Source organism: Paroedura picta, chromosome 1 (assembly GCF_049243985.1).
Source record: "Paroedura picta isolate Pp20150507F chromosome 1, Ppicta_v3.0, whole genome shotgun sequence".
NCBI lineage: Eukaryota > Metazoa > Chordata > Lepidosauria > Squamata > Gekkonidae > Paroedura > Paroedura picta.
This window is the reverse complement of record NC_135369.1, coordinates 162,570,347-162,594,937: the sequence shown is the minus strand read 5'-3', so window position 1 is coordinate 162,594,937 and position 24,591 is coordinate 162,570,347. Positions and strand designations below refer to the sequence as shown.

Below are 24,591 nucleotides of genomic sequence, written 5' to 3'. Positions count from 1 at the left end.
ATGAGTTCAAGTCCTGCTTCCTGTCATGACTTACGAATTTTGAAATACATTTAATGGCATAATAAGAAGTACATAATAATCAGATATATTCAGATTACTTGGAGTAAACCATTAAGTATTGGCTCAAAACACTAGTGACTTGCAGCATTCTTAGTTTTGATCTCTGAAGGCTGGCTGGTGGCTAATATCTGCATCCATAATTTTTTAATTATTCAGGCTGTTGTCCTCTTTTTCAAAGCAACTCTACATATTCATTATTAGATATCAGATTCTCAACATGGCTGTACTGTGCAGAACAAAATATGTGCAGACTAGGGCCATGTAGAGATAAAGGAGAAGTTTCTGCAAACGGACAGGGATGTTTTCCCAGCGGTTTGTTGTTGTTAGGTACGAAGTCGTGTCCGACCCATCGCGACCCCACGGACAATGATCCTCCAGGCCTTCCTGTCCTCTACCATTCCCCGGAGTCCATTTAATTTCACACCAACTGCTTCAGTGACTCCATCCAGCCACCTCAATCTCTGTCATCCCCTAATTCTTTTGCCCTCAATCACGCCCAGCATTAGGCTCTTCTCCAGGGAGTCCTTCCTTCTCATGAGGTGGCCAAAGTATCCTAGGGGTTAACTGTCCCCATTTTTAAAAAAAGCAGTCTCTATACCCAGACATTGCAGAGAAAAACTGATGTTTTTGTGGCATTTGGGGTGGCTGGAGTAATCCAGTATATTGTCTCATGTTCCAGAGCTGCTGTCAAAAGATGTGAAGACAGGTGTAGGAGATGTGAATCGGAAAAGGAGCGATTTGCAGAGGGATGGGTGCATGCTTGGCTTTAGAGGTTGCAATAGAGTTTGCTGCTTCAGCAGTAGGATGATATGAGGATTGCATGCAGGTGAGCAGTCAATGGGAAGGGCCATTGTTGTCAGGCCCTGCTTTCTTTTGGCATCTGACTGGTTTCTGTTGGAAACAAGGTGCTACACTATATTAGATGGGTGTCAGAGGCCTACGGTTCTGCCATGATTTGTATTTGGAGTTGTGTTACCCTGTTCTGCCTTGTTCACACTGGCATCTCTGTAGCCATTTAATGTAACCATTTTCTTGCTTGCTTCTAGAAGATAGGCGCTATGGAAAGCTACAAGGTCAGTCCCAGGCTGGGACTGTTATCTACGTTCCATGTTGGCCGAGTTCCCGTACTTGCACCTGGGATGACTCTTGTTATGTCTTAGCCTTGATGCCTTGTTACCAACCACTATTGGGGGGGGGGGGGGTTATGTGAGTCTTATAATGTACTGTTTGATCTGGCAAAGCCTCTGTCTTTGAGCTTCAGAGGATACAGCTTGAGTAAAGAATCTATCTTTTAAAGTGGCTTTCTTGTTTACAAGTCTGGCATTCTGACAATGGGCCATTGATCTGATCCACCATATATTATGTTCTTAAAACACACAGAAAAAGCAAATAAATAGAATGATACTTGGTTTAAAATGTATCTGCCTTGTGTCTCTATATGCTCTAAGTCACCTGTAACTTCTAAGTATAAAAACTTAGGATCTGAACCACAGAGTCCTAAAACATTGAGTAGCTGCCTACACTGCAAAAGAAATTTAAAAGCTCAAATGTTAACAAAAAGAAAATTAGCATCTTTATTAGAGCCAGGAGCGTAATTGTTGACCTATTTAGTCATAAAGTTAACATACCCTCACTTTCAGGCAAGATATTACTTCATTTTATTACAGACAATCCCTTTTCCCAATATTAGATATGCTAAATTCTTTCAAATAAATTTAACATCATATTAATCCATTGTTTCAAAACTGGCCATTGGAGAAAGTAGAATGCCAGCAGATTATATGATAGTTTTCCTAAATTCTGGCTTTTTCCAGTCACTGAATTTATACAGTTGATTGCTAACCAGCAGTATGAGAAAATTTAAGTTGTGTGATAGCTTTTCTTTCCAATGGTTACTAATAATAATTTCATGCTCTTCGTCTGAATAGAATTTTGCCCCACACAATAGTGTGGGGATATAATAACTGGATATCTTGAATTTGTCCAGCTTTCTAAAATCTTCAGTTCTGACATGATAAAACAGTAGCAATCCAGGCAACTCCATTGATCTCGACACTGCTTTTTTTACAGAGTAGCAAATGGATCATGGATCCTTTTTTGATATCCTATAGCTATAATTTGAATGCTGATAGCAGAAAGAAAAAATGCATTTTAAAAACTGTCTAGAGGTGCAGTCTGATCATCCTGTGGGATTGCCTGGGGAGTACCTTGCAGATACCAAGAGTATTTGTTTTCCTGCTGTTATGGTGAACTGAAGAATAAACTAAATGGTTAGTACAGGTCACACCAGGGGCTTATCTGCATTGGGCTTTTAAAACTCGTTGGGCTCAGTTCAAAAAAAGGAATCTGCACCTGGACCCCAATTTCCACTCTGATGCCGTTTGGGTTTTTTTCTCCAATCTGCACAGCTGAGGATCGACTCTGCAGTCACACTACTTATTCCCTGGTATATGCAAGACTGGATTTCCCAGCTTCAACAAGGCAATGTGGGCCCATGGCATTCTCTTCCAGGTGCCCATTCTTCCAGCACAGACCTTGTGCTGAGGTCTCTTCATTTCTTATTTGCCTAAAATCTGTCTGAGCTTTTATGCTGCAAAGCCGTTTCCCTTAATGTACAGGTCCTCTTTAAGTAATGTGAGAAGCACTAATACAAGAAAGAGTTAATGATCAGCCATCTCTGCCTCTAGCTTGCCTTGTGTTTCACAGGGAGGGAGGAGGAGAAGCGTGGCAATTTGGTTGTTAAAGTGAGGATTAAACATTGCCTGTCTTCCTTTGGGGGAAAAAAAGTGAGAGAAAACATCAGAAAACCTGTATAGAGACTTTGAATGCAGTGTGTCTAATGGTGCTCATCAGTAGAGACTTTTGAAAAGTGTTCCCTCCCATCACAAACGTATTTAAAAGAAAGTGTTAAGTGGCAAAGCCCAGAGGTGAAAGCCCTGCTCCTGCTGGAAACCAATCAACAGAGGCCAATTAACAGCAAAGGCAAATGGAGGGAGGGGGAGGAAAAATGTCTACAATAGCCAAGTCATATGGCAGTGGTTTATCTTCATGAGCCAGAGCTGACTTTGTTGCTTGGAGCCTACACTTTGGACCTTTCTCCCAGTAGAAGCTTGCCTGACCATGGATCCACAGCATTTCAAGCATAAATCAAAGACATTTTTATTCACATGAATTGTAGCATACTTCATTGATTAATTTTCCTTCCTATAGTCTGGTACAGAGTTCTAGAATTGTTTTTACGATTCTCGTTGATTTTTCATCTGTTTCTACATGGTCGACTCCTTTTTAGGGAATAAGTGGTTTTAAAGTTTCATTTTTATTTGTTCTGTCATTGTGTGTGTTAATGGCATTGCTATAAGACTCCTGGGGCATTTTATATGGAGAGTGTTGGATGTTGGATTAATATTTTGAGAACATTTACATTTAATAAAAACACTGGCATGCAACTAATCAGCCATGGACTTTGTAGAACGGATTTGTTTCCCTTTCCTGTTGCAGCTCACTGAAATGCCCCCTAATCTGGTTCATAGGTGTCAATGACATACACACCTCTCCCAGAACAGAACCGGCAAAGTAGGGTCTGCAATAGGAAGGGGAAATCTATGGAAATTGTATCCTTTTCCACAGAAGAAAATGCTATTCTGTCAGAGGTAGTATATACGCCACTCTTACAATCACCAAAATGTACAATGCTGAAGATAGGAAACCTGTTCAATTCTTGGGAAATTATCTTTGTTTGTATACCATGATAATATTGTCTGAATGGTTCTGATTGGTTTGTGTGCCATGTCCTGCAGCAATAAAAAAAAGTAACTTAGGGACTAATAAAGCCTTTGTTCTTTCTCAGGAAGCCTTTGCCTTCCTGTTGTTGTAAAGCTGATTTTACTCTTACTTGGTCTGGTTCCCTCCTGTGACATGATTGTGAAGGTTGCCACCAGCACTATTTGACTGCTACTTCTGGAGATGCTGAACCATTTTGAAACCGTAACAAATCCAGCAAAGCTGTATTAAATTTCACAAAGATGAAATGTATAGGAGGCATATGCCACACGTCAAGAATTGTGTTCCACAAAAATATTCTACATTGCCTTCAGAATATATTCCCAGAAGAAGTACATAAACAAATGTGTTGAAAGTGGAAAGTTGTATGAAATTTGGATGAAATTGACCTATAGTTGTGTGTAAATTAACCTAATGATTTCTTGGAATTCTTGCAAGACTATTCCATGTTGGAATTTCCATGGCTAAAATGCTTCTACATTCAGGGTTGTTTTTTTTTTTTAAAAAAACAAATCTTCTTCTGAGCAACTAAATGTAAACAAGACATACAGAGTGTGCTTGTTCATGCAGCTAGTGTTTATTGTATAGTCATTGTTACTAGTGAATAATGTGAAATGTTTTGAATAGATTGGGTGAGGATAAGTTGGGGAAATCAGAGTAACAAAATGAGCTAGTCACAAAAAAACATAGATATGGGTTGAATCGGTTGATCTTTCTGCTCCCATTGCCATGGGAAAGGAATAACAAAGATGTGTTTTTATGCTGCTAAAGACTGGTGAAATTCTAAAACAGTGGTTCTCAACCTTCCTAATGCTGTGACCCCTTGCCGCCAGTGGCAGCACATTGGTAGTCGCAGCGATGCAGCTGCAACCTTGGTGACCCCTGGGGAAAGTGTCAATCGACCCCCTGGTTGAGAACCGTTGTTCTGAAAGAATAGAAAGAATTGGATGAAAAGCAAAAGGCAAGACAGTAGGGGGATGAAATAATGAGAGCCAACTGAAATAGAAGGTTTGGACATGTGTGTGTCTGTGTATTAAAGAATGCTAAGGAATTTGTTTATTTGGTAATTGATGTCTTGAATATAGAAGTGTCACACTGGTTGAAGAGCTTGATTAAAATGAGCCAGTGGATGCTTCATAAGTAAACTCTTTGTACTGGCTTTGTGCCATGACAAATGAGTTACCAGTGACTGAAGATTGCTGTACAAAATGCTTGTAGGCAAGTGATTTTGTAGGTGAAGCTGTAGGGTTTGCTAACAGACATTGCTCTTTCTCTAGTTTTATTGTAACTTATTTTAATTCAGTTTAACTGCACAGCCTGCTGCCCCATACAAGATAAGATAAGCGATGAATGTGGGTAAGAAGAAAGGACTGGCTTGGGAAAGAGATATCTCTGTGTATGATTTAAGATGATGAATTTTCATCCGGGGAAGAGGGCTTCTGCCTCACCCCTATTCTGTAGCTTTTGGGAAACTCAACTATCTCCTGTGGGACAGAGGAAAGGAAAGATGTTCTTGGCACAATGCTCTCTGAGATCCACTGAAATCTCTCAGAGGAGACTCCATAAGGTCCTTGAACTTCATTCTTTTATTGGCAACTTCTTTCCAGTGGCTGGAAGCTCACACTTTGAGACAAAGAGGTATCTTGCACCTGCTTCCCTTTCTGCCAGTAGTAGTACTAATTCCTCCTGATAGGAGAACTATCAGGCTTTTGCAGTACTTGTGTGCAAGAGGTCCTTGGAAGAAGGTTTATTTTCATTTATCTGCTTTGGTCTGTCGTTTGGAACTTGAACTGTTTCGGGGACAGGCTGCCTTGCTCAGGTCCTGCAAACTGAGGGCCTTGGCTTCCTTGACTGAGTCAACCCATCCCATGTTGGGTCTTCCTCTTTCCCTTTCAACTTTCCCCAGCATTATTGCTTTGTTCAGTGACTCCTGTACCTTGGTCCCATTATTAGAAAAACAATAGCCCCAGTTAGGGATAGACACAAAACAGGAAAATGCAGTCCCTTTCAATAGGTTTGCAGAAAGCAACTGATTTTCAAGCCATCTTCTGCAGTTTGGAACAGGTGAGCTGCAAGGAAGCAGCTGTTTTTGTGACTTTTGCAGGGAACAGAAAGCAAAGGAGTCTCTTTAAATGCCTTTAAAAGTTTGTGGAAATTTGTGACAGTAGACCTGTCATGAACGTCTATTTGCAAACCACACAGGGCAATATTCATAACAATATTCTTTGTGGTTTGGTTCCTGCCCAAACCTAGTCCCAGTTTACTCATTTTCTCTCCTAGGGGAGAGTTCAGGCTTGATTTGATTTAAAACCCACTTAACTCTCTTTTGGGTGTTCCATGGAATTAATAAAAATCTCTGCTAACAGCACATTTCAAGTGAATCAGCATTCTTTGTGTAAGTCTTCTTCATTGTCCAGGTTTCACACCCATACATAGCAACAGGAAATACTACAGTAAGAATTATCTTGATCTTAGTTGCCATCCTTATGCTTAAGTATCTTTCCTAGCTACTTCATGGCTTTTCTTCCCAGTCTCAAACTCCTTCTGATTTCTTGGTTGCAGAGATCTTATACCTCCCTTTTATTCATCCCTTATCCAGGATTTCCCCCAAACGAATCCTGCACTATTTAGCGGTCCCTGGTAGTCATCATATCCCTCCGTTTGTTTAAAACAGATTATTACAGATCTGCCCAATGACTTCAGTATTCTGGATGCTACTGTGAGTTCTTCTGATGCAATGAAATGGTCAGAAGGATGTTTCTGTATGGCAAAGTTTGCATATTTGTGCTCTTACATAATTGTTCTGTCATACCTCCTGCTGTGCCAACTTGTGTTTCCTTTATGCACAGTTCTTGGTGTAATCTGGTCCTTAAAGTACATTTTGATTGTTATAGGTGTAAGCAAGTAAAGGTAACTATGCTGCTTAAAATAGACTTTAAAATACAGACAGCAAAGGAATATAGAAAACTGGAGACTTCTGTTTACTAGAAGCCAGCCTCTGAGGAAATTGTGCAGTACAGCTTGTTAAAAATGTTTGTTCCCTGTAGATCATGAGAAATGACCACCAACTGCAAAAAAGGTTGACTCTGAATGGAGTTGTCACTAGAGATGAATGTGAACCAGAAATTTCTGATTTTGTTTGGGGAGTTCATGATCCAAGTACCCAAACCCAGACACCCCCCCCCCCCAAATTAGTCTAGTACAGGCTGGTTTGTTTCACTTCTGCCCACCTAAAGATTGGGAGGGGGGAGTAAAAAGCGTTCTGAAATGGCTTGTAGCCCTTTCACCTTGACAGCTGAGAGGTCTGTAGGCTCCGTTGTAAGACCAGAAGGGCTGCTAGCCTTTTAAGCATGCTGGATTGCTTTCTCAAAGGGAGAGAAGTGATCTGGCATACTGAAATAACTGTCAGCCATTTGGGGCTGACAGTGGGGTGTGTGCACTTATCTGCTGTCAGCCTAAAATGGCTGCCAGCTGAACCCCCAAGTGAAACTGAACAAAAGTCTGTGAAATGATTAGGCGAGGTATCTCACTCAAACCCAACAAAATTGAGTCCAATAGCACCTTTAAGAGCAACAAAGATTTATTCCAGGTGCTAGCTCTCATGTGCAGGCACCCTTCTTCAAACAAAATGAAACAATCATGAGAATACAGATATACAGAAAAGGTAAATCAGTGGCAAATTTGTAAATTGTGTCATAGTATTCAAATTATGCCACATGATAATGGTTTGCTAAAACAGCTAATCAGGCCTTTTGAATTCATTTCTAGTTCACAAAAAATGTTTGGTCTATTTCAAACACTGGGATGACCTTGGGTCATAGTAGACAGAAGAAGAGTAGGTTCTTATATGCTTCTTTTCTCTACCAGGAGTCTCAAAGCGGCTTCCAATCTCCTTCCCTTTCCTCTCCCCACAACAGACACCCTGTGAGGTGGGTGAGGCTGAGAGAGCCCTGAGATCACTGCTCGGTCAGAACAGCTCTATCACAGGTGGGAAAGGTGGTTGGCGAGCAGCAATAATTTAAAGTTAGAATCAGTGTGATCATTCCAAAAGTATAAGTTTGCGTGTAAAAATCATCCATTGGTGCCCTTGTGTCTCACTGGGCCCCTCCTTCTAGGACTTAATATTATGCAATATTGTTTTTGTCCATCACAATCACAATATGAAATGGTCAAAAGCCAATTCCAGCTTTTTTCTTGAAGTATATGAAGGTCAAAATGAATGTTCAGAATGAGCTCCTATGGAATTTTTCATTTGACTTTGACTTGAGAAATAAACTTAAAGTATGGCAGTCGTTAAAGGTATAATATGTATTGGATGGTTCAATTAAATTAATCAAGAGGGCACACTATGTCTATAAATGTTACAACACTGGAGTGCTAGAAAGTACTGAAGAACTCAATGTGATGGAAGTTTCATCTATTCAGATGTTATGGACTTTAAATTGAAATTTCAAGAGCTATTTACGGGCTTTCCAAAGGAGTGGCCATGTCTAGTAGGATTATTTTTCTCTGTCATTTCACAAATTATTTTTGGAAGTTTTGCTGGCTTTAGAAGCATGTCCTTCAAATATTATTATTTCATTTATTTATTATACATACATATTATAGATACATATTATACATACATTGGCGCTTGTCCTTGATTTATTTTTTCCAGTTATGTTTTCCACTTTGGGGATTTTTAAACCTTTAGATTTGTTGTGAAAAATCCTATTATCAGTGCACATTATTTGGAAAACAGATTTATAGGAATCTAACCTGTTGGTTGTCGACTTATGACAAAGGGCTCTGAATTTAAAATAGCTTTGCCACATAGTAAATATTGTCTTCGCAGGAATTGTTTCGACATTTGAGCACATCCTAATGAAGGGAAGGTTCATCTCTGATCTCCTGCAAGCTTCTGCTGCTGTTTTACTGCTATTACATTGTTCATCCTTTAATAGCTTGGGATTACACAGTATTACCATCCTCAGATTGACTCAGGTAGAACTATTTTTATTTAATCGGTATTAAGGTATCATTGTACATTGCTAGTCTTGGAGTGTAGCGGTAATGCGATTTGCTATTTCTGTAAAAAACCTGCATGGCTGAATAAATCCTGTCACTACCGAGAACTGACAAGATTAGTCATGAACTCTTTCTTTCATTGTGAGAAACTATGTTCTTGATTTTTTTTTTCAGTTGAAAATCAAAGTTTAGTCACTGAAAAGTCATGTCTCCCCCCCCCCTCCACATGGACTGCATTGGTTCCATTGGGCTAGTTGGCTCTATTTGCATGAGAAACATTTAACCTGTGGTTGCTGCAGCATGCTCAAGTGTGGTTTACTTTTGGCTTTTGTGCTAGAGAAAGCATGACGCACACACACCCATTGGAAACAATGGAGGATGACAAGGGGCACTTGTTCAAGGGCCTATAGACTTGGACCCTGTAACAAATGAACTTGAAACTTGGGGGTTCTTCAGAGGATAGGCAGCATTGGCTCCCCGGCAATTTTGGTGCCATTAGTCTTAAAAACAGTCCCTCTAGCCCCCTTCAAGGATTTCACATTGGGAATAATAGCATATCAGATCGGGAAAAAATCTGAATAACTAGCTTGGTCTTTGGAACCTGAATAATGAAGAATACTGATAGTTTTGGGCGCCTAATCTGAAAAATGCCTATCCTTTGAAGGTGCTATTTGTGCTTTCTGTGAGAGAATGCCGGACTTATAAATGTCCGGTGTTTTCTAACTGAATAGGCCAAACATGCAACTGAATAGGAGTAGGACAGACAGACAGCCCTCCTTGCCCAATCAGAGCTCTGGCTTTCTTCACATATCACCCCCCCCCCAAAAAAAAATAAGCAGGTTAGTAGGGGGGTTGCAAATTGAGAACAGTGGTCAATACACTAAAGTTAAGTGAGCGGTAAAGACAAACACAGATCACCGGAAAACAAAAAGCAGCCCAGTGTGTGTGTAAATAAAATGAAGAGAAAAATGAAGGTAACCACAAAGGAAGCAGACAGCAGGGAAATCCCATTAAATAAAAATTCTTACTATGTGAAAAAAATGCAATCCCAATTTTTCCACCCTGTGCAGCAAACAAACAAAAACAAAGTCATGACACAGAGGAAGCCGGGGCGAAGCAAAGTCCCCAAAGGCTAACTAAGCAGTCCCTCCACCAAGTCCAGCAGCAAAACTCATGAATACAGTCTCTCCACCCAAAACCAGAAGGCCAGCAAAAGGAACTTGCGCTTTTCCTTTATTTATATAGATCTAAGTCTCATTACATGGAATGGGTTCAAATGAGTAGCCGTGTTGGTCTGAAGTAGCACAATAGAATCAGCGTCCAGTAGCACCTTTAAGACCAACAAAGATTTATTCAAGGCGTGAGCTTTTGAGTGTATGCACTTTTACTCAGACTTCCTCAGAGTGCTTGCACTCGGAAGCCCACACCTTGAATAAATCTTTGTTGGTCTTAAAGGTGCTACCGGAGTCTGATTTTAACATGGAATTGGAACATTTATTGGTAGCAGTGCCTGTCAAGCTTTGGAGGGTGTTTTGTGAGTAAACTATTTCTGTTGTCAGATTGAGAGCCAGTTTGGTGTAGTGGTTAGGAGTAAGGTAAAGGTAAAGGTTTCCCCTGTGCAAGCACCGAGTCATGTCTGACCCTTGGGGTGACGCCCTCTAGCGTTTTCATGGCAGACTCAATACGGGGTGGTTTGCCAGTGCCTTCCCCAGTCATTACCGTTTACCCCCCAGCAAGCTGGGTACTCATTTTGCCGACCTCGGAAGGATGGAAGGCTGAGTCAACCTTGAGCCGGCTGCTGGGATTGAACTCCCAGCCTCATGGGCAAAGCTTTCAGACGGCTGCCTTACCACTCTGCGCCACAAGAGGCTCTTAGTGGTTAGGAGTACGGACTTCTAATCTGGCATGCCAGGTTCGATTCTGCGCTCCCCCACATGCAACCACCTGGGTGACCTTGGGCTCGCCACGGCACTGATAAAACTGTTCTGACCGAGCAGTGATATCAGGGCTCTCTCAGCCTCACCCACCTCACAGGGTGTCTGTTGTGGGGAGAGGAAAGGGAAGGCGACTGTAAACCGCTTTGAGCCTCTTTCAGGTAGGGAAAAGCGGCATATAAGAACCAACTCTTCTTCAAGGCTGAAAAAAATCACCCCTTTTGTCTAGCATTTTCATGCAATTTTTTTCTGGGTGGATTTTGTTTTCCAAACCAACCCAAGCATGTCCCCAAATCTCCAAGGTTCCTTTGGAGACCATGTCAAATGTCGGTTCCTAAGTTCCAGTGTGACCAGAATTCAGTACAAGTTTTGGCTCATCCCTAACAGCTTGCTTTCATGAAAATGTTCAGGAACCATCTAATTAAAGATCCACATATGCAATAGCCTAAATTTGGGGTAAAGACATACTTATTGGAATCTAGTGTGGTAGATCTTACCAGTATCCTACCATGCAGCTGAGCAAAGTTTATGTATTAAAATTTCTCCCTTTTTAATTGAGGCTCAAGTTTGAAGCTTTCTTCCAGTCTAAGGAGCCTCCCTTTGTTGGAGGAAGAACTATATTAGGTTGGAGGAGGCTCCTTAGGCTGGTAGAAGTCTACTTCAAAGATGGTTTGATCCACTGCAGTATATTTTGTGCATCAAGACCCTTGGAAAAACTCTGTGTACAGGTGGGAGCTTTTAACGACAAATAATATGTACCTCTGTGTCTCTTGATAAGATACCCTCCGGATAGGGAGCTGTTTGAAACACCTTTAGAAGGTGAATAGCTATACCAATTACCACTAGCATATGATAGTTGATTAAGGCGAGGTTTACTCACAACACTGGTCTTTGCTTCCTACTCCTTTGTAGTGTACTACACTTCTTGAAAAGCAGCTTTCAAGAATCAGCAGATCCTTTTAAAAAAAACAGGATGTTCCACATGAGCAGTCAGGAGAATTGGCTGAAGGACCTTTCCATTAATTTGGATTTGGGTCCATTTGTTAAAGTGCGTTAACATATGTGAATAATTTAGAAATTCCTGAGTGCAAACATGTTGATTTGTAGCAGAGAAGATGAGTTGATTGGGCAAGTTTGGGCAGCTATTGCCAGTTCCTCCCCCTACATTAAATAGTTACTTTGAATTGCAGTCAAGTTACAAGTGAGAAACTACTTAAAAACATAAGAGTCCTGCTGGATCAGACTAGATGTATCCAGTGAGTCTGACCTCTGTTGTGGGTAAGATAATGGAGCAGATATTAAAGGGAGCAATCTGCAAACATCTGGAGGACAATTTGGTGATCCAAGGAAGGCAGCATGGATTTGTCTCCAACAGGTCCTACCAGACCAACCTGGTTTCCTTTTTTGACCAAGTGACAGGTTTGCTGGATCGTGGAAATTCGGTTGATGTCGTTTACTTGGATTTTAGTAAAGCTTTTGATAAGGTTCCCCATGATGTTCTGATGGATAAATTGAAGGACTGCAATCTGGATTTTCAGATAGTTAGGTGGATAGGGAATGGGTTAGAGTAGTGGTCCCCAAGCACTGGGCCGTGGCTCCTTCTCCCCCCCCCCCCCCCGCAGTAAAAAACTTCCCTGGCCGCAAGCTTGCGGCCCAGCAAGCTTCTTACTGTGGGAGTGGGGGAGAGGGAATCAGGGCCGCACATGTGCGATTTCGGCCACCTCAATTTGGCTCAGGTCTTCAGGCTCCCTTCCTGAAAATAGGGGCTTGTGGCAGTATGTAACCCACAGTGAACACAGAAACAAAGTCACTGAGCTGCTCGGCCATCTCCCCATCTTCCTTAACTCCTGCCTAGATGTGTTTTTGTTTGCTGGAAGTTAGTCTTGAAGCCTACTTGTGTGCAAGAAGCCTTCCCCCTCACAATCAGAAAACAGCTGCTTGAAATTGATCTGCCACATCTCATCCCCTTACCAGTAAATGGAATGCTTGATACTGACAATTACCTCAGTCAGATGGATCCAAGTCGAGTTCCTCAGAAGCACATTTTTTAGCGGCACAGTTGAAGTAGATTTTTGTAATCGTATCGTTGACGATCCCTCTTAAGAGGCCCTTCTCTGGCATTCAAGAATTAGTCAAGTGCTGAAAGTTCTAAATTGCAGGTTATGAGACTGATGGCTGTAAGCCGAAACTCATCCAAGCAACTGCAGTAAAATGAGGGCATCTGACACATCTGCACAGAATGTGTGTGCTAATGATGCTCTCTGTTTTGGAAAACTCAGCACAGCAGAACATATAGTGATTTTTATTTTATTTTGCCATTCAGTCACAACTGACTTATGGTGACCCTGTAGGGCGGGGGTAGTCAAACTGCGGCCCTCCAGATGTTCTCCATTGACATCTGGAGGGCCGCAGTTTGACTACCCCTGTTGTAGGGTTTTCAAGACGAGACATTCAGAGGTGGTTTGCCATTGCACCCCTTGGATAGTGACCCTGGTACTCTTTCATAGTCTTTTATCCATATACTAATGATTACTGACCCTACTTAGCTTCCAAGATCTGATGGGATCAGGTCGTCCTGGGTTAGCCAGGTCAAAGGACACACTGAATATCATGTTCTGAAGACTTGGCTGTCTATAAAGCCTTGAACCACTTGGAATAGTGATGAACACTGTACAAACACAATTTTCACAGATAAATTAGAATGCTTGTGCCATGGAGATTTCTACAAAGTAACTTCTAACCCATCCTGCATCTTCTAACCTGCAGTCCAGCTTTTATACCTGCTGCTTTCTTGTCTGAAGCTGTGATGCAATACTGGTTCCAGTAAATGGGAGAAGGCATCTTGAGGCCATCATGTCCAAGTTATCACCCTGCTCTATGATTGAGCAGACTTTGTGTGACTCTTGAATAGCAACAAACTGTGATTGAGTATTTGATAGTAACAACAGGGAAAATACCTGAGGACATCTGGAAACCCCCTTGGATTAATTAAGTGCCAGGAACTGTATGAATATTCCCATCCAGCTGAAGCCCGAAGAGCTCTCTACAAGGAAGTCATGCGGGAGATCTCTGAGAATGTGGCCTTTCTGGAAGCCAGAACTACAGGAGAGACTTTGGTGGGGACAAACAGCGGCCCTCCATCTGAAGAAAGGCTGGAGAGTTTCCCAGGAGGGTCCCAGGACCAGACCTTCTAGGGGCCCTGGCTTTCCCCACCTTGTCCATGGAAAACTGTATATTACTTGTACTGGTCCTATCCCATTGTGAGTAGAAAAAAAGATCAAGTGCATGATTTGCATAATGGAGTCAATAACGTATTGAGAAGGTCCCGTTTCATAACCATTGGCAATAAAATTTGAGCAGCACTATTAGAAAAGTTTTCAACATGAATATGGAAGCCTCCTAGAGGATAAATCCAAATGGGTAGCCATGTTGGTCTGAAGTAGCACCTTTGAGACCAAAAAAGATGTATTCAAGGTGTGAGCTTTCAAGTACAAGCACTCTTCCTCAGACTATGAACTTCCATCATGACAGTGGGAATAGAAGGCAAAAATTAATAAACTTAAATTAATAAACATCCAGATACAGCCATATGATAATCCTTTGCCAAAACAGCCAGTCAGTCCCCTCGAATTCAGTTGTAGTTCACAAAACATAGGAGAAATAAAACTGTCTATGTTAGTCTGACGAAGAGTGCTTGCACTCGAAAGCTCACGCCTTGAATAAATCTTTGTGGATCTTAAAGGTGCTACTGGACTCTGATTTTATTGTCTGTCAGTGATCAATGGCTCCCACCCCACCATTTGCTGCTGGTAAATGGTCCTCCTAGAGCCGGGGTAGTCAAATTGCGGCCCTCCAGATGTCCATGGACTACAATTCCCAGGAGCCCCTGCCAGCAAATGCCAGCAAATGGAGGGCTGCAGTTTGACTACCCCTGTCCTAGAGGATGTGAGTGCTGAGATCATCTCCAACTGCTTGGTTTGAAAATCTATAATTGGTGAAGAATATAGCATGTAAGCAAGCCATCTGTTTTGGCCTTTAGGGGCAATCCCTAGATTCCACATCAGACCATATAAAGAACTTGTGAATCTGATTGCAGAGGCAAAATATTTATATGTCCCAAGGGAAATCCATGCCCAACCTATTATTGCAGTTGGTAATGACCCATAACATTGTCTGGACTTTGCTGAGATACAGTGAATTTCCTTGCTATCCTCAATGAAATTGTTCCTGAATTGGTATTACACAGCAAAACATTGAGAGATCATGTCAGTGCCGTCGCTCTGGATGCTGGCTGCTGGCTGAAGTGATGGATAATAAAGGGTGAATTATTAATGGCATCTCCCAAACAGCATTAAGTAGATCCAAGAGTACAACCCTTATGCTTTCACAACCTTAGAAGATCAACCGGCATGTGAACCTTTATCCTTGTATTTAAAGGAAAGCTGAAACTAATAGTGTATTAATAAAAGTCAGCTGACCCTTGAGTAAGGCAATGCTGTTGAGATGTGCTATTGATTTCAGAGCCAGCGTTGACAGCTATGGTGCACAGCGTTTGAAGAATAAGAAATGGTAGTCATTAAGAAATAATGGCTTCTGGAGCTAACAGCATCTAAGCTGTTTTGAACTGAAATGTGTTCCCGTAGGCTATCACTCTTCCACTACACCAGGGCTGTTGTCCCTTTCTACACTGGTAAAGATTACTTCAGTTCTGAACTCAGTTCAGGGTTCTAGTTTGACAAGGCGATGTTTGCCGAGGAGTGGAAGGAAGACTTAGTTGCATAATTAAAACTAATGCCAGTTACCTTAATGGAGTTATGTTCACTGGTGAGCTAAAAGAGGAGGGATAGTTTGTGAGCATCTTTGCCTCCATGAAGTTTCACTTCCCAGCATGATTTTGTAACAAGAAGCAGTCAATGGTAGGTAAACAAAGGAAACCAGCAGATGCTACCTCATGTTAATCAAGTTTCATGGGAAGGCATGGATGGAAGCGTTCCAAGTAGTCACACAAATTTTTATGAAGCTAGAGCTGGGTGGATTGTGACAATAATCTTACCGCATAGCATTGGTACCCAATGAAATCTCTTGCATTATGCACCAAGTGGTAGTAGCCTGATTGCCCTCATTCCTACCCTTTCCCCCATTTAGAGTTACCCCAATGGGGAAGAATCTGAACTTGCCCATGATGATCTTGCCATGATGATCATCTTATCTAACTAAATGAGGCTTTTTAGGTTCAGTGCATGGCTGGCTGGGATCAGGGGATGAAGATGCCTTTTTTCATTAAAAAAATAAATAAAGTAACAGTCTGTCAGAGGAAAAATGGAGGCAAGGAGACTTTGCAAAAATAGTGAAGTTGAACTTCAATTGCAATAAGTAATGAACAGTTTCAATTTCCATTTCATTGCTGGAGGGGGAATCCCAGAATTCCCTGGGCAGAAATTTCATTTGAATGAAGATAAGCAAGAATTTCTTCCTTGCTACCCACAACATTAGTTAAAATATATATGTTGATAATATGCATTTAGAATTGCTGATCATGGTAACATGAGTGTGCTATCAAGAGAGATGGCTTCAAAATACTGAATGGCTTAACTTTTTATATCTTTGCTTAGTAGACTTCAGTCAGGAAAGGTGGGCAGGAGTTGGAGTTACTGATCTCCTAGGTCTTGTGAGAGTTTGCTTTTGAAGTGTTTGAAGTTTTGCATCCTGAGACATTGAGTGCGTACTTCAAAGCCCATTGGATTGTCTCATCAAATTCATAAAGTGTTGATAATTGATACTTTTTTGTTGTCTCCTCAAATGTCTAGAGGATTAAGGTGCTAATATATTTCACAGCATTCTTTTCAAAATTTCAATCTGGATTCAGTGCTTTTCTCTGTTCTCCAGAGAACACCTTCAAATTCAGTTCTCTTGAGAAAATGCCAGGAAATGAATAAATTCTGCTTTAAGTATCAAATTCTGTGCAAGTTTTTGATATGTACATCAAGACAAGATGGACTTTGTGGTTTGGATCCAAAGGTGTCTTTGCAGTCACGCAGAGACTTTTTTTGATCCTGCCCATTCTACAGGTTTCTATAAATTAAGGAAATGGCTTAATTCTGCTTCTAGCTATGGAAAAAAGCAAGGATGTTGCCAAGTTATTGAACTTCTGTCTCCCAATTCAAGAATCCTCTTCAGTCTCCATTTAGGCTTAAATCCTAAAGAAGCAACCTATGTTTACAACAGTAATGTCTGACATTCTTTTACATATACGTGTGTGTGTATATTCCTACAAGTGAGCTTAGAGTGGTATATGTGATGCCATCATTCTTGCAACACCCCTAAGGAAGCTGGCTAATCAATAGGGTTGCCAGCTCAGGGTTTAGAATTACCTGGAGGCTTTGGGGTGGAGCCAGGAGTGGGTGGAACTTGAGGCATGAAGGAACTTCAATGGAGTATTATGCTGTGGAGTTCCCCCCTCCCAGCTGCCATTTTTCCACAGGGAAACTGATCTTTGTTACCTGGAGATAAGCTGTAAAACTGTGGCCTCTCCAGGTCTCACCTGGAGACTGGCATCCCTACTAGTCAAAGATAGATTGACTGATTCATGATGGTTGGTGGCTGAAAGGGGAGGTTCATAGGTCAAATTCTAGTGTCTGGTTACTGTACAACACTGACTGTCCTATGTACTGTGCTTGTATTACAATGGACAGAATTAATATTGTTCTGGGCTGTTATGCATGTAAAGGTTTTCACTGAAGTCAGCTCACTGACCCTTTTAAATCATCATTTTCTTAAAATGATGTGAGGGTTATGCATTTGAAAGGCAGACTTATGAAGGCAAATGGGTGGGGACGATTCCTCTGTTGTGCTAGTTGCTCATTGGGAGGCGGAGGTCAGCTGCAGTGTCACATGACCACCACTCTGGCACATGCTACTGGCAGGGCCTTATGGGAATTGTAGTTCATGCACACGGAGACCTCAACAAGAAATTTCCATGGGGGCAAACGGCCTTTTGAAAACCCTACAACCTTTCCCCCTCAGAGATAAGCTGTTCCTCATAGAGAGTGGATTGAAATGTTTGCAAATGCCTCTGAGGGAATGATTAAATTAATTTCTGCTGGTATAATGTCATGGCAGAGGTGGGAGGCTATGCGCCGAACAAGGGGTGCCTCAAGCCCCCATTGGTGGATGAGGGAATAGAGGCTGTCCATTTCCCCCATTGCTATATGGTGGCACAAGGGAGGAGATCAAAAACACGCTAGCATTTATGCATGCAAAAATAGGTGTTTTCATGACCGTTGCAAAAGAAAAGTCATTTTAAAGCTAGTTTTAAATATTGCAAAGATTCAGTGGCTGCTATGAGGTGGGAGTGCTGTGCAGAATCAAAAATACTGTGGTGTCTTTTCCATGGCAAAACCAGCTCCACATGCAGAAATTAAAAAAACAGTGTCTTTTTGGGCAGACTTTTTTCAAGGTTTCCTGCCATGCCTAATACACCTCGGTATGTTGCTGCTGTTGACTGAAGACCCCAAGAGCATCAGTTTTCATTTTGGCATCGTACAAATACTGCCATTCACCCAGTTCAAGTAGCACAATTCTCATTGGGTAATTGGATACCAAGGGTAGCCTTGATGGAGGTGAAATACCCTATTTGCTGTTCTTTAAAAAGCTGTGTAAGCGTTACTGAAGGGCCTTCGAGGTACGTGTTCTTAAAATCACTAAGTACTGAAGCAGTTCCTGCATTTCATCTTTGAGATGGGTTGCAGTTGTGTGGGGGGGAGTATGTGGTACATCTGAGGCATCTCAGGTGACCTCTAAACAAAAAAAAAAAAACCCTCCTCCTTGAAGTGGTGTAAGTGGTGCTGGAGAAAGCAAAAGGTGTCATTTGTGACATCACAAGCATAACATCACAGCCATGACGCACATCGCATGCAGATTTCTCACTCCCACTCAAAATCAATATGGCTTGAGAGATAGGAAAATGTTCTTCACTAAAAGCGTCTGAAGCATGTTTAGGGAACGGGACTTGGAATTCTCCCATAAATCCGAAGCAGACACTGAGAGGAATATGTCAACCAACAAGCTGATCTTTTATATTAAACTGTAAGTTTAAATTTGGAATCCTGATCTAAATGTGATCTGGAAAAACACTCCTTAGTGTCCCAGTTTTATTTACCATAAACATTCTGCTCTTTGAAGAGCTGCCTCGGTCTCTTTTGCTTTATAGAGTTTGTCTAGAACACGTTCAGGAAACAGACGTCCTGTCTGTTGTTTATGGCTTTGGGAGGCAGGATAACGCAAATGTTAAGGGCACACGTGTCCTCTTTTGAAACCCACGAAAAGCTTATTTAATTAGACATCATTTGTTTACAGTTGGGCTGCTCGGTCTATTTAGTTCAATGGTTCACCAGCAGTTTTTCTTTTTTTGACAAAATGTGGCTGCCACTTGATGAAGGACACCAGCACATGTTTGAATTCACCCTAGCTGCATTAGCCCAAGTCTTCTCTCCTCAAAACAAAGACTGAAGATGGCACAGTGATGTTGTGCCTTGTGTCTTTTAACCACTGGATCTTGTGCAAAAACACAAGTGTTGATGTGGAGGTTTTTAATGAAAAATCATAGAATCATAGAGTTGGAAGGGACCTCCTGGGTCATCTAGTCCAACCCCCTGCACTGTGCAGGACACTCACAACCGTATTGCTCATCTACTGTCACCTGCCACCCCCTTGAGCCTTCACAGAATCAGCCTCTCTGTCAGATGTCTATCTAGCCTCTGTTTAAAAATTTCCAAAGATGGAGAACCCACCATCTCCTTGAGGAAGCCAGTTCCACTGAGAAACCGCTCTGTCAGGAACTTCTTCCAAATTTTGAGATGGAATTTCTTGTAGCTCAGTTTCCAAAGTACATCTTCTGTGAACAGTGACTGTATAGGTGGCATAACTATGTATTGCTCATGAGCTGACCAGTCAGGGGTAGTCAAACTGCGGCCCTCCAGATGTCCATGGACTACAATTCCCAGGAGCCCCTGCCAGCATTCGCTGGCAGGGGGCTCCTGGGAATTGTAGTCCATGGACATCTGGAGGGCCGCAGTTTGACTACCCCTGAGTTAGATACTTAGACTATAACATGTATCCACGGATTCTACTGTTTAGGTTGCAACATGCTGTAAAAATTTATCTTAAGCAGTGGTTCCCAACCTTGGTGACCCTGTGGGCATATCTGGAATTTGAGGTCATGGGTACCATGACCCAAAAGGTTAGAAGGTCCTGAGTCAAGCATTCACCTGTGGTGGTGGGTGACATTTCTAAATAGGCATGCCCTGAAGACTCCCTCCTAAGGTCTTTTGAAGTGCCCTCTGCTTGAATGAGGTGGGGAAAAAAACAGGATTGGCTCTTTCATTTTGCAAGGAAGATGATTTCGCAAGCAGATCATTGGGCTACAGCAAGGACTTCTTGGCTCTATAAAGCTTAATAGCATAGTAGATGTCTGAAAGAATTTTCTGTTATGATCTCTACCTTGAAATATTGTTGTATTGCTCGGTGACAACTCCATAATTCTATCTTGTTGAAGAACTTGGGTGCCTGAGTAAAAGAAGGAAAACAGTAGATGCTGAAGATACTGGGTGAAGTTATATACGTTGGTGTCTGCTGTTAGACAGGCATGAAAATTGTGGAAAGCCAAAATACCCTGTGCTAGAAATATTTTATTAAGAAAGATGCATGGAAAATGTGACACAGTCAGACAGAATAAAGTGTTTGTTGAATTCTTCTGCTATGTGTCCAGCTACTGTTAATTCTGTGTTTTGACAGTTGCTTTTACTTTGCATTATTTCATTTCCCCCCTCCAACTTTAACTGTAGGATGACCTTAGTGTTTCAGGTAACAAACAAGCAAAAGCTATTTATTGGATTGTTCACCAATTTTTTTAAGCCAATGTCACTGTTCCACAGCGGTAACACTTGGTGTAGTATAATTAACCTATCATCTTTTTGTGTGTGTAATAAAGTTGATGCTGACCATTAATATCCGACTGGTCCTTTGCACAGATTTGTAGACTGATTGTTTCTAATGGGCCTTTTGGAGAATTCTGGATTATTACATCAAAAGTTGTGTTAACTATGCAGTTCTGTACACAAGCATAGAATTCGGCATTAGACACAAAGCAATGGGGACTCAAGCAGCTTGCATCGTTCTCCTCTCCTACATTCTTTCCTCCCAACACTGCCAGGTAGGTTGAGTGTTGGAGCAGCCCAAGATCACCCAGCAAGCTCCTGCTACAGAGCAGGGATTTGAACCTGGGTTTCTCAGATCCCAGTCCTACACTTTAACCACTACCCCATGCTGACAAGGATAGCTCAGCAGAGAATAAAGCTAGGAGACTCAAAATTGGCCCCCAGCATCAGGATGATCATGGGAGTTCCAGGGTCAACATGAGGAAGCATGCGAAAATCCTGGACCAGGTGAGACAAACCACTGCCTCCCTGAGCTCTTGGCAGTGGAAGCTAAGGGTCTCTGTGACAGACATAATTCAATAAATATATATTATATTTATTATATTTCTATACCGCCCTCCACGGAGGCTCAGGGCAGTTTACATTAAACTTATAAACAATACATGGAACTAAATAAATAGCACTGCGTTTGAAACACCCTGAACTAGGTTATCTTTACAAGAACTTTGAAGCAACTTGCCGTGTCTCTCTAATTCTCAGATTTCTGACCCACCGAAGAAGGTTGCTGAGGGACACCCTTAGCCAGATTTACCTCACAGGGTTGTTTGGAGGACAAAACGGAGGGCAGGAGAACAATGCAGTTCCAGGTGTCCATTGGGGAAGAAAGTCTGAGTATGGTATTTGTTGTAAGTCCAGTTGTTAATGATATTAAAATGAATGCATCGTTTGTCATTAGCAAAGTAGCTTTTACAAAGGGCTGTTGGATCTTCCACGAACACAGCAATAACAATTCGGTGCCTGAACTGGGAGTTCTAACTTCCATTCCACATGGATAACCACTAAAACAGATCAGTGTTCCATTACTATGAATGTGTAGGGTGGAGGAAGTATCCTTTTATTACTTAGATCATGGGGAAATGTTAACTCCCCCCCTTCTGTTCATAATATTAACAAAGGTTTACTATTGTAGTACTCCAAGCAGGATAGAGATGAGAAGGTCTTGAGGCCAAGAATTTAAAATAACTACGAGGGGGAGGAGACCCAGGAGAAATTAGGTGGAAGGAGAAGAAAACTGAATGAGAAAAGTGTGGAAAGGAGGGAGAGAAATTAAGGAAAAGAGAGGGAAAAGTGGTTTTATCTTGCTTCAGCATGCTACCGCTTTACTAGAGCTGGCTGAGATGGGTGTAAGAAAAAGAAGAGGGAAATTACTGTAGCAGCCATCATCATGCTGTTTTATCTTGCACCAGTGCTGGCTTTGGGTAATGGGCTTATCATATATAAGGCAATGCAGGTCTAGTCAATAGCTGAGTGCCTTTTACTATGCTCAGGCTTCCCTGTGCCCCTAGTGCTGTGGTTCTCAACCTGTGAGTAACAACACCATTGGGGGTCACTTGGCCCTTTCCCCAGGGTCACCAGGTTGCCTGCCGTGGCAGGCAGAGGGTGGGTGGCGGTGGCAGCTGACGGAGTGGTGGCCGGTGGAGGCGGCAGAGCCATGGAAATTGCCACCTCCACGCCTCCTCAATTGTTGTGTGCATGCGCTCGTGTACGCGCACACCACCAGGGCACACAGGCTCTATGCGCACACACTGAGGCCACCACCACAGCAGCAGCTGCTGAGTTGGGTTCACAGACAAGGTAAGGTTGAGAGCCGCTGTCCTAGTGGGTGCAGCCAGAGCTGCATTTAAGAAATGGAAATATGTTCAGCCACATGCAGCATGATGCTGTTTTAAAGGGCCCTCCAGCTAAGTTGAGCCCCCCCAATTCTGCCCCCATCAGATGGCCCTATTCCTCCATAAGAACTAGGATAGGTTTATGCATATTTGCTTCTGTGTTCATAACTGTTGCGGCTTGTCTTACATGCGTGCATAAATTAAATTGATATTTAAAAAATTTAAGAACAGAGTAGATGAATCTGCTTAGATACTGTGGATGGTATCTGTTATAGGCCTTGAGGAGAAATGGCTGGAGATAAAGGGTAAGTAGACCGGGGAAAACATGCCACGTGGAAGCTCTTTTGCTGCTGTGCTTTATCAGTAGCCACACCAGCACTGGGAAAACACACAAAGATGGCTAAGGAAGTTTGGAGGTGGAGCTTGTGGAGGACAGGCTCTCAGTGTCTGTACCCCCCCCCCTCCAAAGCATCTATTTTTTCCAGGGGAATGTCAGGAATTAGGCTGAACCCAGCCTGCGGAGTCTAGAATAGAAGCACATCCGAAATCCAACAGCCAGTTGCAAATTTCCAAGAGAGCTTTATTAAACTAAATCCGCAGAACGCTAAAGCATGCCAAGATCTTCCTAAGCAAAGATCTTGATAATAACAAAGTACAAGAAAGCGTGCGGGGCAGTTATAGAGCCCACCAAATAAGGGAGGGGGGATCCAAAGGTATTTCGGCGGGAGAGAGAGAAAGTTACAAAGGAAGGTTGGTTCCCAAGCCGCCAGATGGCCCGGAACCTTATCAAGTGGTTGGCACTTTGTTGAGACTTTGAGTTGTCTCCGCGAGGACACTTACAGTAAGATTGATACATTCGCATGGAGCCTCTCCCGCTGGGAAAGGGAAGGGAGGAAGAAGACCAGGGGACAGGTTTATTGCTTTATGGCCTTGGCCAGAACTGGCTGGCGAGATCTGAAGAGTGTGGGAAGTGAAGCACAGGGATGTCATTAATCGGGGTTCATGACAGGGAACTGATCTCTGGTCTGGAGATGAGCTGAAATTCCAGCTCCCACCTGGAGGCTGGCACCCCTGAACTTGGTGCCATGTGGAAACCACTTCAGTGATTCTCAGCGTCTTGGCAGTCTGTAGCTGTTGAAATACTCATTGCCAGAAGCTTATGGCTGTAGTTATGCAAAGCCATAATTCAGAAAGAGTCCGAATTTGGAGTCCAGGGGCACCCTTAAGACCAACCAAGTTGTATTCAAGGTATGAGCTTTCGTGTGCACGCACACTTCCTCAGATACATCGTGGACGTGTATCCTTTAAGACCAAACAAACTCATACCTTGGATAAAACTTGGTTGGTCTTAAGGATGCCACTGGACTCTAAATTTGTTCTGCTGCTTCACACCAACACAGCAACCCACTTGAATCAGAACCCCACTGGAGCAACTACACAGTTTAAATTGAATTTACCTGTATGTTCTGAAACATTTCGTGTTGGCTCTTGCTCAGACAGTTGAGCGAAATTAAAATAAAGTTGGATTTCATGATTCCTATGAGAGGACCTGCCATCTTTGTTTCTAACCTACTTGTGGTTTATGAAAAGCTGAACGTACCTATACTTGGAAGAGAAGCTGCCTTGCTGAAGTAGATGTATTTACTCAACTGCTGAATTAAATGAAATCCATAATAGTGAGATAGTAATAAGTCTTGGTCAGCAGTTATTGAAATGACAGGCATTTCCCCTGGAGGGAGGACTTTTAATGGTAATTCCCTTTTATGTTTCTATTCTAAGAGGCCATAAAACTGATGACATCCTAACATGTATTAAACAGTAAGCAGCTCTTTTCTTCAAATCTTTTAATATAGAGAGAATTTAAATAGGATCGTGTACAGTAACAAATGAAAATCACATTTCTTAGATGTGACCTTTGAGAAAACATTTTCAGTATTAGTCAGGGTGGAAAACAAGCTGAGAATGCTGGTTCTGTGGAGTGATTTA

At 42.1% G+C, this 24,591-nt stretch overlaps 1 protein-coding gene across 3 annotated transcripts in view; it reads left to right on the top strand.

Moving 5' to 3' along the window:
* The window catches only part of HPCAL1 (hippocalcin like 1), a 121,166-nt gene that overhangs the window by 23,922 nt on the left and 72,653 nt on the right, over nt 1–24,591 (top strand). The window contains exon 1 of one of the 3 annotated variants that reach the window (XM_077310628.1): nt 18,724–18,866. The exons of the other annotated variants lie outside the window; for them this stretch is intronic. The gene's annotated coding sequence lies outside the window, so the exon portion shown is untranslated. Of the gene's footprint in view, nt 1–18,723; nt 18,867–24,591 lie in introns of those variants that run through there. 3 annotated transcript variants of the gene reach the window in all.